Here is a 12,661-nt window from a genome sequence, read left to right as displayed (position 1 = left end):
AACACAACTAAGTGTAGCTGAGATTTTGGGACCTAAGGGATAATCTTTTTAAAGTTAAAAACAGAATACTGAATACATGTATTGTGGATGTACAGGTAGATTTGTGTAAACATACAAATATCTTATCCTAATCATTAATGTTTTTTTTTTATTTTTACATTTTTACAGTGTAATGTAACAAGGGTGTTTGGCCAAAATGAGCTAGCAATGGTTTATGTAATGATTTCATTGGTTGACAGTGCTGACATTTTCTTGATGTTCATAAAGGAATGCCAAAGGAATGCCAGCTTCTCCCTGCCTGACTCCTCCACCAAGGCACTCCCCGTCGTGTGATCTTGATATTGTATTCTGGACTTATCTTTGTTGGAATCTTGCTATTGCTTTATCTGTAGGCTCCTTACTTGCTGCCAGCCCATTCCCAGACACCATCCTTTGCGCACTAAGTCCTGGGGTCAACTGTGTGCTGGGAAATGCAAACAGTCTGCTATAGGTGAAGAATGTGGCGTTAGCACAGCAAACAACAGTGAATAATGCAACAATCCTTAAACATACAGTGACAGCAAACTATATACAACGATATACAAGGAGCAGGAGCAAGGTTTCAGGTGTAAGGCTACAGATCCAATGTTAAGGGAAAAGGAGGAATGTGATGCCAGAATATATAGGCCTACTAATAACACCTCCACCGGTTGCCAGTGGAAGCACATATAAAATGTGCTGAACCACAGTGCCACCAGCAGGTGACATAGGGAGCTGCAGGTTTCCTGACATATTTGTCATGAAGATAGGTTTATTTTTAAAAATTTCAGATAATCTGTACTATCTGTCATTGTCTGAATCATTCTGTTATTTGCTACCCTTTTAATATACAGCACTGTGTAATATGTTGGTGCTATATTATTAATATTAAACAGAGTGTATTTTTATAACATACTGCTACTAAAATATAAATACTACAATTACTACCCACTTTGCATACATATTTACCTTTAATCTTTACCAATACCAAATCTTTAATACCAAACTGCCAGTGGACTGAACATGCAAAATCCTCTACAAACCATTCTTTGTACAATATTCTATTCTTCCTCTGTAACGCTGAATTCAGAGCTACACCGGATTATTTTTTTTCTTTAATAGTGAGATGGGTTAACCTTGCTACAAACGTCATGCTATAGATTTATTATTTCGGAATTACTGAAAGCTGTAATATTGTTATTTTCAGCCACACCATATTTTACTGATATCCTTTCATATCTCCAAATCTCTCCTATAGCATAGGAAAATACAAAAGAAACCAATAATAATGTCCAATGAATTTTCTCATATTGTGAATGAGTCATAAGCTTAGAATTTATTGTTCATAATTTATCAATGTGTTTCACAGTAAAAACCCCAATCTTTGTTTCATACTGATGATCAGTGCTAATATTATTTTTAAATAAAGAGATGATTTGTATATTTGTGTGATCAACATCATATCTGTAAAATTACCAGTTCAATGGACAGTGTTATTCATGGGATAAGTGATAGTTGGTATACATTTGGATCAGTCTTTAGATTTGTATAAATATGCCTATTTCTTAATTTTGTTCTTCAGTACGGCACACGCAGTCTGGTTTATTGGAGTACAGAAATGCTGTTCTGTATTGTTCGCTGTGTGAATGTTCACTTAGCTTAGCATAAATAAGGGGCACATGCATTCATTTTAACCTTCTAAACTCATGCAAGTAAAAATCTTCTTTTTATTTATTTTTTTTTTCACTTGCACATAATTGGGTATTCAAAGTGAACCCAGCTACACCAAGTCAAATGAGCATACACAAAGTCAACATTCCCACCTCCACAACTGTAATTGGGTTCCCCAAGATTGGAGAAGATAGACTATCATGAGAGAACTTGGATGATCCAGCAAGCCTAGAATGGAATTCCTAAAAATCATTTGCTATTAGTTGGCAAATGTTTTCAACTCTGAACTAGATCCATTCCAGGTTTGCTGGATCACCCAGGTACTTTCATGATAGTCTATCTTTACCAATCTTGTAGAGCTTTTTTTAATAATAGGGGCCCAGCGCATAGCATAGCCCTACAGGGTATATTGATTACTTTAAGACATTAAGTAGGAAAAAAAGTATTAAAGAGGCTGTAAACTCATAAATGAACTCTTGTTCAGACTGAGCTGCACAGGTATATTATGAAGCGGCTTCTCTGCACAAGAGCTACATCATTACGCCCGATTAGTGAAGATGGCCAAAGACTTCAAACCCGGAAGACACAGTATGGCAAAATCCTGGGCACCAGAAGCAGAGTTTATTTCCACTTTAACATATTGAGTAATATGAATGTTCTACAGTCCAAATGTGTTCTGTTTTCACTTATTGAGATGTATTCAAATATTAAATGTCACACCACTGCTATTTATAAGTAATTGGAAACAGTTGCATGATATTTATTGACAATGATATATAGCAGCCTATGCAATCGTGCTGCCAGCTTGCACTGTAACTCTCTTAATATGAGCCATTAATTATAGCTTAGCGGAATATGCAAATTAGACACAAATGTCTTTTTTGCTGGAGAATAATACCAAGTTTTTATTTACTTGGAAAATTGCTCTCACTGTTTTTTTAGGCTTTTAATGGGTAAATTTTCCATGAAGGCAAATATATTCATCTGACATAAGTGGACATGAACAAATGTTAAAATAACAGGTGTTACAGTAAATGACATTACATTGACTGATGTATAACTTTTACCTACTCTCCAAATAAAAAAAAAAATATTGCTATGCTTGATTCACTGATATAGAATTTCCCTCGTTTCCTGTTTTGGTGTAGTGTGGTAAACGAATGGAAATCTTTCCGATAATGCTACAAACAGCAGGAAAAGTAAATTTTCTTAACTCTATTCAAACTTAAAAGATAAATGGTATGGCTGGAAAAATATTGAAAACAATTTTAAGTGATTCATTCAGTGAAAGTGCCTAATTTGTCATTACTTGGGAACTGGGATGAATGAATGTACTTAAAGGTATTAAAGCAGAAGTAAACTCAACAAAATAAAAAAATTCACTCACCTTCCTCCTTCATTCCGGCGCTGGGCGCCTGCCATCTTTCTTGGCCTTCTTCCTTCTCCGACTACGTCAACTGATCTCGCACTGTGCAGGTGGGCAATTGGGTGATGCAGATGGGGGAAAGTGTCTATGTGTGAGATCGGCAATTTTTTCCCCATTGAAGAAAAGGCTCCTTCTGCGTATGCCTCCCTGGATTCATAAGGTAGGTTGACTACCCTTTTATGTAGGGGAAAATGTTAGTGTAGGCCTGCTTGTAGTAGAAATTGGACCTGGTGCATTCCTAAATGAAGTGTGGACAGCTCTTTGAGAGGCAGAAGCACCACATTGCATTGTAGGAAGTTTAAATGCACTTCAGTTGCCCCAGAGTGCCAATCTAATCTTACAGAACGTATATTTACCAGGTGGAATCCCATCAAATTACTTTTATAGGTTTGGACTCATGACTTTCAGTTCTCAGATATAATACAATTAGTAAGGACAATCTGTCGGCCATGTTCACACACATTAGAAACAGTAGCTTTAATAGAGTACTAGCCAAAATAAATTGTCTCCTGAAATGTAGGACAGAAAGCTATAGGAAAGTGATAATCGGAGGGATATTGTCCTTCACAGACGGAAAGTCAATGGTGAAATACATCTAATGAGTAAAGGGACGGTACAGTGAGACAATAGATGTCTTATCAGTAAAGACAAAAAAATCCATTGCACCTTTCCTCTAAATATATTCTTTTTACCATCAGGCTGAGCAGAATGCATTAGTGTTTGTATGTGACAGATTAAAGAGAAATGAGAATTATTGAATAAATGGGATAGTTCTATAAAATATTGGTGTCTGTGTGTTACTTTATAGTAAGCTCACCATGTTAATGTTTTCAGACTAGTATTCTTATATCTAAATTCTAAAATGTAACAGTCTCATAATTCCTTTAAATTTTTGTTTGTATAATATAGTGTTCATAAATACTGTGTTGGATTCTGAATGATAATTGGTGCTGTTGTTAGCATTGTATTATTAAAAAAAAAAAGGGGCAAACTATCCTGCAATGCTTTGCATAGGAGGATACACAATTGTAAATTCAAACCACTTCCATAGACATTCTAGGTATTAAAAGTGTATCTATGGACAAAAATTGAAACTTGATACAAGATACATAATTAAGTATGTAAACTAATGTTTGTTTTTTTGAATTAGGATTTTTTTCATTACCCTAACAAAATATTATAACTCAGTATTTCCCAGGTAGAAACATCAACTTGGAGTGGCAAATAATCCCCACACTGTTACCCTCCCTTACACAAGACTGCTCAGCAAAGCTGTGTTCAGATCCGACTACAGGTTTATGTGCTGACCTCAGCAGTGCCTACATCTTTACCCTGTGCAGTCATGTCTTCACCTAAAAATTAGATGGCTATCCCCCAAATGATCTAGGAAAAAAATCAGCATCCACTGCTACAGTACTCCTACATCTCCTCTGATTAGCACATTGGCAGATGTATTTGCGGGGCAGTAATGTAACTGCAGAACATTTGGATGTTACGACCACTCTGGTATCGCCCAGAAGAGAAAAGAGAGCAGTGGGTGCTGCACAGTTCAGATGGGTGGTGAGGTTGAGGTGCAGTTACCAGTTCCTCACATCAATAAGCTGCATGTAACATCTCACCCACAGCCCATGGAACGCATAGGGATGGTAGTGAGCTGTTCAGTATTGCCCACTGTAAAAAAATGGAAACATTGGTCCATTAGAAACCAGCACAATGTCTAGGGTGAAGTGCCAAACAATGGCAGCTGCCAGGGTACTTCTGCTCCCTGTCTGAACAAGCCTTCAGTTTTTAACCTTGTTATAAGACATAACGATTATTCAAAACAAGTATATTCATTTAATTGTACAATAAACTACATTCATAAATCTCTAATTTTAACTAAAGATATCCTTTTTATATAACATTTCTTCCGAAGCACAGCACTTTTTAATTATGTTTAAAATACTTTAACATAGAGTAGGGTTGAATTATGTAATTCTATGTATAGCTCAATATTTTGAAATACATTGAACAAACATAGGTAAATATTTGCTATGCAGTATTTGAACATAGGACTTTTAGGTAAAGCTCAGTATTTTAAAGCATTGCAAGCACGATTTCTCTCTTAACTGGAACTACTTCTCCATCTTCAGAACATTTACTGTTACTGCACCCTAAAAGCTTTCTAACACAGCTATATACATAGGAAAATTGCCAGATAAATTCAAAAAATAACATTATTAAAAATCTAGTGTGGGATAAAAACATTGATTTAGTAGAAAACTGTCTCCCAACAAAAATGAAATGGGTTTAGAAACCCAGGTTATCTGTTGGAAATTATTCTGTTTGCTTTGAAAATTAAAACTATAAAATATCCTAAATTGTAAATATCTAAAAATACCTTTTTGGAGCAAAATGTGAAAACGAGAAACATATCAATGTGACAATAAATGAATGGAGAATTGGATAGCCAGTAGTAGCTAGCCACACACAGCTAAACTTAATCCATAAAGTTAAATGTGTCATTGCTTATCTAAGGCACATTCTTCAATTCTAATGAGTGCCCCAAACATACTTGAATAAGCAGACAAATTTTGTCTTGGCATCTGCTTGCCTAAAAAGATATAATGACATTGGGGATCAATAGTATTTTAGTCTTCTCTGTAGTAAGAATGAAAACATATTAGACTAAAAAAAGTAAAAATTTTTGTGATGCTCATTTTCACACTCAAGAATAAAATGACTATTCAGATGACAAAATTCAGATGAGATTAGTTGAAAATGTATGTCTTATTATTCTTTATTTATATTTCATCATTTAACAATGTGCTGTATGTAGTGCAATATTTTTTTAACTGAAATTAACATAGTATTTAGTATTTATTGATAATATATGTCACACTTGGGGAGACAGGGGCACTAGGGGGCATTAAGGCTTGCACAAAAAAGGTTAGAGCTCTGAGAAGGGCCAAGGTGCAGAGTCTAAGCAGTAACAAGGTCTTCTCCAGAGCCTCTGGTGGTGAAGATGTTGCACTGATGGTTACTGCCAGGTTGCAGTCTTTGGGCACACCAGGGTGAATACATGGTACCAAAATTATTAGGCAAAAGAATTGTCAAGGAAGGGTGGTGAAGGCAGGTAGCAAGCAAGAGAGGTCAGGTCACAAGCCAGGGGTCAATTACCAGGGATCCAGGAAATAAACGCCAACAAGGGGTTAACATAGGATCTGGACAGGAGAAACACTGAATTAACTAACAGGTGTACAGAAACTTGCTGAGCAGGGCTAAGGGGCTTATCACTAGTGGAGACGCGTTGGATGAACGCTGAGTGCTGTGTCAGACCTAGCTTAAAAGCCAGGGATGATCAAGAGTCTATTTCCTGATTGGCCGGCAGGATGGGCGAAACCGATAAAGCTTCAGAGCGCAGACACACGTTGAGTCAGAACTGACTGCATGCACAGGAGAGAGACGCCTGCACTTTAGCGAGGAAGAGGTAAGTGTGACAATAAATAAATGTATGTATACTTTATTTAATTATTGAGAATGTTAACCTTTTTTAAAATTAGATTAAGTGGCTCAGATTAAGCTGCATATATTGTAAAAAAACTTCTCTAGAGATAGATACTCCAATCTGTTACATCAGAGATTCCACCGAGAATAAAGTATAGGTAAACCATAAAACAAACTTTTCTCATTTGCTTTCTTTTGTTTTAAAAATAAACCATTGAAAACACATTTTCTGTGTATGTTTAATGTGTGAAAAATGTCTGGTAATCCAACAGAAATACAATACACTGGTAATTTCCACCTGTGCTGATTGTTCTTAGTGCTATATGTAAATTTCACAAAATAGCAACCTATTTCAAAGAGGTAAAGGATCTTACCGTCTTATACTAAACTACAAGTTATCTCACACGTGTACCTTGTGGTAAAATGTCACAATAAACTATACAGAATTTCTACCTCATGGGCCCCAAACACTATAGAATAATGATCACGAACATTGTTGTACTGATGTTGTTGCCTTCCCTAGCAAGGTATGGGGTCTGTAGAAACGCACAAAGGTGCAGAATGTCTGAACAGGCAGCTCATGATCTGTTGCACTAATACCCACACTTAACTTTGACTCTGCTTCTTGTCTTCCACTTGAACTGACCTCAGAATGTCTATACCTTGATTCCTGCTTGCATCTTACCCTGACCACTTTCACAAAGTTTCCAGTCTACCTAGTATCATATCAGTCCCAATTTCAGTAGCACTTATATATACCAAGCTAGAATTATTAAGTATGATCCAATGGTCTGTACGATGTTAAACTCCAGAATGGATGAAAGATATAGTCACATAATTTTGTTTTGTGTTTTAACCTAATAAATTGTATTTTTGTTGGAGAATAACTATATACAGATAGATGTACTGAAAGCCTGAAAAGTCTCTAAATACACAGGCAGATTTAGGTTCTCTTACAATGGACCTGATTTAATAAAGCTCTTCAAGGCTGGAGAGCATGTATTTTCATCAATGAAGCTGGGTTATCCAGCAAACCTGGAATAGATCTGGTCCAGGATTCAAAACATTTTCTAATAGCAAATGACTTTAGGAAATCCATTCCAGGTTTGCTGGATCATTTAGATTCACTGATGAAAGTGTATCTTCTCCAGCCTTGGAGAGTTTTAATAAATAAGACCCAGTATAACAAACAGGATGTGGCAATTTTTTTTCATCCGTAAGAAATGATACAATGATTGACCAATGCTGATCAATGATCGCCCTAAACTAGCTTCTTACCTTAAAGGGTGATTTACAATCATCTAGGATACCCTCATAAAAGGTAAACATATGTCAGCCTAACATATAAGTATATTGGTAAAACAATATTGTTGGTGGGACAATATTGATATAATATAAAATGTATCCAACAGGCCCAACCCTTGATAGGGATAATTGTTCCAGTTTGATGTAGATGACCCTTTTCACACTGTGTGTCCATTCTACTAAAAAATAGTCATGATTTTGGACAATCAGCATGTGACAGAATACATTACATGGGAATGTGGTAATTGGATTAGTTTACCCAAGTTATGTATCTATCACTAAATGCTGGGGTACATTTCTTTCAGAATTTTTAGAATTAAAATAGCTACTTAGATGAGTGACAAAATGTTTAAACATTACAAAAATTGTCCAATTGAATTACGTTGAATTTGAATCATGTTGGTTTGTACCTCAAGAAACATGATAAGAGTGGCCTGATCTCAGAGTGAAAGAGCAAGTGTGAGCACCATGTACTATTATAGTTATTACATTACTGTTTGTTTTTTAAATCAGTGGTCACCAACCTTTTGGATGTCACAGACCACAAAATTTATGAACTCCGGACTTCTCATGCACAGGGAACTGTGTGTCACTCAAAGAGGAAGCAGGGGTCTTTCTCCAGACCACCAAAATTGTGTCCAAGACCACCGGTTGGGACCGCTGCTTTAAATCATGAGCTATGTTCTTTGTTGTGCCTGATATAACCCCAAGTGACAATGTGTGCCTTCCATGACCACAAATGTCTCCTGTGTTCCATATGACCTCATTTTCCTGTGGCTCCCTGAGCTCCCAAATTTTAACTTATCTTCCAGTTATCAACTCCAGGCTGTTCTTTATTTTGTCTGCTCTCTGCATGTCCTGACTTTTGGATTGCTCCTGACTCCAAGACTGCTGTATTGGTACCTTGCTTTTGAGCTCTCAATGCTACAAAGTGTGTGTGGGTCACAACTTGGGAGTAGTTCTCAGCAAAGTTCATTATTCTCTGGTGAAGTGCTCTGGTGAACAATGGTGACTCCATACCAGACCTTGATTAAACCTTGCCTTCTATGGTTTCTGACCCAGGTCCATGACACTTAACACTTCAGATAACCATTAATAACTAATAGTCTGGCGACCATTATGTCGGTGTAGAGATTTATCAGCTGAAAGAAGTAAAATATTTTGTATATTGTTAAGTGGACATAACTCAGGAACGTTAACATAGCCCAAGCAATAATAACAACCAGTTTCTTATTTTTGAGCATTTTTGATTCATGCAAAGCAGAGAAGAAAAGAAAAACAAATATGGGATTGATTGCCATGAGCTGTAATATTTTTTTGTGAATTATTCAACATTATAAGGTATTAATTTATGTTAGAGCATTTACTATGGATTTGTATGTCAAACAGATGATGAGTTTTGCCCTAAAAAACACTTAGGAAATGACATTTGCTGACACAATACCAAGACTTTGCTTGTATTTCATGCCATGAACAGGTTAATTTACATTACATTTTAAAAGCCAAACTCATGACAAGTCCAACATGATTCATTTTGCCACCGGTAAGGAATCTGCTCATGTAGATTACATTAATAGAATCACTTCAGGGAGGTAATTATTCACCATTACAGGAAATAGCCAACTCCTGAAATGCAGTGTCCTCAAGTCTACAGCAAGCGCACAGTGTGATTTTTTTTTTTTGTTGCTTATGTACATTAAGCAGCCAAGAGCAGGACATAGTCACACCATCTCCCTCCTCTTGTGCTTCTGAATCTCTCCGTGTGACAGTCATGCTGTGAAAATGTGCTAAAGCTCACATCATGGCCATAATTTCATCAGTTTCCTAACACCCAGTCATTCCCATTAATAAAAAAACATGAAGCAAGTAGATAAAAAAACATATTAGGTTTAATAGCACGAATATCTGTACTTGACATGCTACAGCTATGAAAGACTGCACTAACCATAAGTGATCACAGAAAATTATGTTTATACCCTTCAAAGATATACACTATTGTCCTAATGGCCATGTTCCTTAGGTGAAATATCATGTCATAATCACAAGCGTATCTGGAAAGAAAATGACAATTGGAAGAGAAAAGAATACATGGAAATGTATTTTTTTATTTTTTGTCACAAGATAGTAGAATCAAAAGAAATAAATAAATTGCAAATAATTGGTATAATTAAATGGAAAACAATGAGTAGACATTTGGATATTATGCCTTATCCTCTCTCCTTTCTACTGCAACACATTTTGTTTTTCTGGTGATGACATTGTTCTACATCCTAAAGAGATTACATCCTTGTGCAGCAATGGTGACCTACACAGTCAGATTCTCTTTGTGAAAGTCTCCGCAGCGTACATTCTGTCTAACTCTTTAGCATGTGCTAATTTTGTACAGCAGGAGATTTGATTTCTCTTCTTCATATTGCTTTTTAGTGCCAGACAGACTTTTTTATGACTGCAGTGATTGTCAGCTTCCCTCGCTGGTGACTGCTGTCAGAACCATCACTGAAACAATAAATAAAATCTGTTTGGCATACAAAACTGAGGAGCAATATGAAGTGGAGGGAAAAAAACATTGCTTTGCTTTGGCAGAAGCAGATGCTAATGAGGTTAATAGCACTCATTCCAGAGGGATTCCTAGTGCTCATTTTTAATTGAAATAAAAGGATTTCCCAAGAATGTTTCCCTTGTCTGTCCAAATTTAAATCCTTTTGTCACTTAGGTGATCCAAAGAAGGAGCCAGAAGAGCTACATAGAATAAATCTTCACATGCAGATAATTAAAGTTGAAATAAATTCATCTCATTTACCTTCAGCTCTGACATCTTCACCTGGTTCTTTTTCAGGTACAGTAACTTCAACTTTCTTGATTGAAGACATCACTCACACACATTGAGCTTTAAATATTAAAGCGCTCCAAAACTGGAGAAGATAGACTATATTGGGAGAACCTGGGTGATCCAGCAGGTATAATAAAAGATACTCGGCAGCTGACATAAATTGCAATCTAAGGAGTCCTGCCCGTTGTTATTATTAATGGCTTGGCAGATGATCACAGACACATTAGGCCAGATATATTAAAGCTCTCCAAGACCGTAAAAGGTAGACTACAATGGGAGAACCTGGGTGGTCCAGCAAACCTAGAATGGATCTTGCCCAGGTTTGAAAACATTTGTAAGTTAAGTGGTAATTGAATTCTGGGAAGGAGGTAGTTACTGAAGTACAGCAAGGTGGAAACAGCAAAGTCTATGAAGATGGGAATAGAAACTGAAGTCTAGAAAGATGGTAAGAATACCTGAAGTCTAAGGCATAGCAACTAACATTTCAGAGTTGAAAAAATAGAAAGATTGGTAAAGTAAGTAAGGTCTACGAGGGTTGGAGAAGTAACTGAAGTCTAATAAAATTAAATGAAAACAAAGGGAATGAAATATGTAAATAAAGTCCAGAAATAAAGGAGCAGCAAACAATGTAAGGGAGGTAGAAGTAGTAACCTGACCTCCCTGGCGTTCTGATTATATCAGTAATTTTGAATGTCAAAGTAGTACATTCTGTTTAAATTTCTCACCCGGTCACGCCCCTAGCGCACGGCCCCCGCACACTCATCCATTGATCAGGCTGGGACATGAGGCCAGGGGATACAGATGCTGGGCGGACATCGCTGGAGGACACCGCAGGCTCATCAGGACCAGGTAAGCCCTTTACAATGCCACCTCGAGTGTGGCTCGGGGTTACTGCTTTTGTTACTGAAAATGAACCCCAAACCACACTCAAGAATACCACCAGTTAGGTTAAGTCCTTTAAAATGGGAATAACATTTCAAATCTAGAAATGAACTCATTGAAGCTGGAAGTAGTACCTGAGGTATAGGATGTTTGGATCTGGACCGGACATCCATGAAGGTAGAAGAAGGAAATAAAGTTTAGGTAATAGAATTAGCAGGTGAAGTCTAGGGAGATGGAGGTAGCAATTAAAGTCTAGGTAGATTAGTCTACTAACTTAAATGTATGATGCTGAAAGATGTATATAAAACCTAGGAAAGTTGAAGAAATATTGTGGAAATAACCGAACTCTAGGCAGATAGGAGTAGAAACTAAATGGAAAAATTAGGGCAGTAAATGAAGCCTAGGAACATTGGAATAGTGACTGAGATCTAGGAAGGTTGAAGTAGTAAACAATGCTTTAAGTGTAGTCTGAGACAATGGCAGAGGTAACTACGGTCTAAAGGCAGAAATAGTAAATGAAGTCTAGGAAAACAGAAGTAGTGATTAAAGCCTAGGAAGAGGGGGAAGTAAGTGAAGTCTATGGATGTTGAAGTACTAACCTAAGTCCAAAAAGATACGAGAAAAAAAAAAAAATCTTAAAAGGAAAAAGAAGTAAAGTTTAGGAAGGTAGAAGTAACTGAAATCTAGGAAGGTGATAACAGCAACTAAAGTCTACAGGGTATGAATTGGTAATTGAATTCCAAGAAGGTGGAAATAGTTACTGAATTCTATGAAGATGGGAGGAACAACTGTAGTATAAGAAGATCGGAATAGTAACTGAAGATTAGGATGATGGGAGAAACAACTGTAGTCTAGGAATATTGGAGTAGTAATCAAAATCTAGGAAGGTGGGAGTAGGTACTAAAGTCTACGAAAATGGGAGTAGCAACAACGTTTTAGGAAGATGAAAGTAATAACTGAAATCTAGAAATATGGGATTAGTAACTGAAGTATGGGATGGTGGGAGAATGGTGGGAAGAAAGATTAGAACAAATTACTAATGT

The sequence above is a fragment of the Pyxicephalus adspersus genome, chromosome 6 (assembly GCF_032062135.1).
Source record: "Pyxicephalus adspersus chromosome 6, UCB_Pads_2.0, whole genome shotgun sequence".
Taxonomy (NCBI): Eukaryota; Metazoa; Chordata; class Amphibia; order Anura; family Pyxicephalidae; genus Pyxicephalus; species Pyxicephalus adspersus.
The sequence above is the reverse complement of the archived record's forward strand: the minus strand, read 5'-3'. Positions refer to the sequence as shown.